Raw genomic sequence first — 3103 nt, 5'->3', positions numbered from 1 at the left:
TAACAACTTCTCGTCAATGAAAGTCTTGTAAAACGCTTTTTTCTCACCAAAGCATGAAGCAAGAAAACATCATGTACACATGTAATGTGAGTATTCATAGCAAAAACTAGAAAATTGAATATGGCAATTTGAACTTAAAAGATCATCTTCCAATTTTGGTTAGCTCGACAACTTGTTTATACTTGCACTCTGAAGATATTGAGTTTAATGATGATGGCTTAAGACGGTAATTTCATTTTAGATTATTTCATAATTTATCCTAGTAAAAACATTCCAATATGTAATGTTGGATACAATCTATTACTTGCAGTTAAAATATAAAACTGCTGTGACCTAAAATAATTGGCATTTTCATCTGCCATGTCGTTAAATACTTATATTTGCCGAGGATACTGTGTTAGTTTTTGTTTTTCAAAATATCATTGTAAGATTTTTTCTGCAAACTTAACCGGGTCAGAAAACATCTGCGTGTAGTGTTGATAGATTGCCTCATTTAAGACCAGTTTTGAAGTAATATGCTTGCGTAGTGCTTCCATTCTATGTAATTAAGCCGTTAATAAGCAAAAAAGGAAAACAACAATACGCCTCCATAAAGCTCGATCCACCAGGAAGGGTATTCAGTACACATACGATATCATATCGTTGATTTTTCAATTTAGTTCAATAAACTTTTTATGACACAATGGAAAGCCTTGCAAAACGAAAGACTTAAGCGAGAAACTTCATATAAATAAAGTTAAGATATATGTAAATATGGATTCTTAGCAATTTCCTACCTTAATTAGAAAAATCATGAAAAGTCGAATCTAAAGCAGATCTAAAAATTTCACTTGCTATGCTTTGTTTGAAGATCAAGTGGTCCTGAAATCGCCATCTAATTGAGGCAAACTACACCAAAGGTGAGGAGCGACTCAATTCCTACAAATACATCTTTTTCGGATGAATACAAAGTTTTTGAAAAAGTTTCGCAGATGATTTCGTTCCTCAAGACAAGAGCAAACTCATCAGAAGCTGCCTCACCTCTGCTCTGCAGGACAGCGTGATAGAGAGTGACTATAAGTATGGTTGTCTTCCAATATTATATAAAAAAAAATATTATTTAGGCGCAGACCAACTAAGATTTTAAGCCGACGGTTTTCGTATGCTGTTGAATTAATATATTGGCAACCAACAACAACATCTATACCCCCTTTCGTTCATTGTCCCTCGCAAGGCAGAGGGGAGGCAGCGTCTGATGAATTTGTCTCTGCAATAACAAACAAAACTGCCAACGAAACTTTTCCACTGTTTACACTTCAACATTTTAAAGGTCCAGCCCATTCATTTCAAATGCTTTAATAGGACGAGTATATATTAATTTTTATCCAATATCACCTGATATTTGTCGATTAAAACTTGAAACAATGCAACATAAAACGAGTAAGCTATTTTTGCTCTAATCCGGTGAAATCAAAAACTCCGCCGTAGTCTGTCCCAAACCAGGCTTGAGAGAGAAGGAGGAAGAGATAGCTGTAGCCTGAATGGCTGAGTTACCCCAAAACGTCTCAGGTGAGCAGGGTGTCACGAATTACGTAACCAGACCTGTAACATAGTTGTGTGAAATCTGGCATGCTTCGAATAACCTGAAGCAGCTATCACCGAGGCCCCCCTGGATGGAGTTTTGGGATGGGCCAACAACGCATCTATGTAAAAACTACTCCATGTCAAGAAAACTTGAAACATTTGCCTCGGATTGGACAAATAAACGACGGCGGCCAAGCAAACGTCTAACGGGCTATTCTTTCGGATCCTGGAATTTACGCTCCCTAAACAAATCAGGGGCCGTCAGGTGGCAAACCAGGGGCAAAACATCGGGTCGCAAGGAGTTTGGAGTTGCATTTATAGTAAACAAATAACTCAAATCGTACGTTATCGACTTCAAGCCTATCAACGACAGATTGTAAGCAATTCGCATCAGGACTCGTTTTTTCAACCTTTGACTCATCAACGTGCACATCCCGACGAAAATCAAGAGAGATACAGTGAAAGACGAGTTTTATGCGGAGACACTGTCTAACCTCCAAAAAAAATACCATTGGGGGATTTTAATACGAAAATCGGAAACGAAAGCTGGCATCCGGGAATCACAGAAGGACACAGCCTTTACGAGGAATGCAATCATAATGATCAAAGATTAATTAAATTGAATTAATTGAATTGAAATCTTGTCGAAAACTTCACAAGCTTCCCGCACCGGTGCATTCGCAAACAGACCTGGAAATCACCAGACGCATATGCCATCAACCAAATTGACCACGTCCTCATTGGCAAAAGATGGGCGCCCCGTGTTTTGGATGTACGATCCTATCGAGAAGCAAACTGCGATTCAGACTATCACTTGGTAAAGGCAATATATCGGTGCAGAATCGCATCAGTGCACAAATTGGAAATCAGCCCTACCAAAATCTTCGCCGCTGATAAACTCCTGAGCAATTTATTAGACGAGGACGGCTTTATGGTTTCTTTCCAAGGTAGAGGCAAATCGTCAGACGCTGCCTCACCTCTGCCCTGGGGGCAGCGAGAGCAGAGGTGAGGGAGCGTCTGATGATTGGCCTCTGCCCTGGTACGAAACCGCAAAGCCGTCATCGCCTAATATTTTGAAAGTTTGGATGCTAAGCCCTAAACGAGGGGTCCGTGGACCAAAAAAGCAGGGAGTAAGTTGCTCCCCATTTGGTCCGGTCCGGCATCAAGTTGATGCGGACTTAGGATTCCGCAATTCTCGAAAAAATATCCTGAGCGATACTACGGGGCAGGCATACACAGTCGCCCTGGAGTAAAAACTATGCAACAGATATACACGGGTTCTGGGGAGAACTTAAAGGGACCATCAAAAAAGTCGCAGAAAAGGTCGTGGGATACAATTCTCGGCGAACGCGAATGGACTAGTTTGACGATGAATGTGGAATATCATTCGACGCAAAGAACAAAGCCTACAGACAATATATCCAATATGTAACCAGAGCTTAAAAAGGAAGATATGACGAGCTCCGGCGAATTTCGAATAGAAAAATTAGATGTAAGAAACGGAAACGGTCTTGAATGGAGTGCTCTAACACAATTCAAG

This window comes from Hermetia illucens, chromosome 6 (genome assembly GCF_905115235.1).
Source record: "Hermetia illucens chromosome 6, iHerIll2.2.curated.20191125, whole genome shotgun sequence".
Classification (NCBI taxonomy): domain Eukaryota; kingdom Metazoa; phylum Arthropoda; class Insecta; order Diptera; family Stratiomyidae; genus Hermetia; species Hermetia illucens.
Note: the sequence above shows the minus strand (reverse complement) of the source record.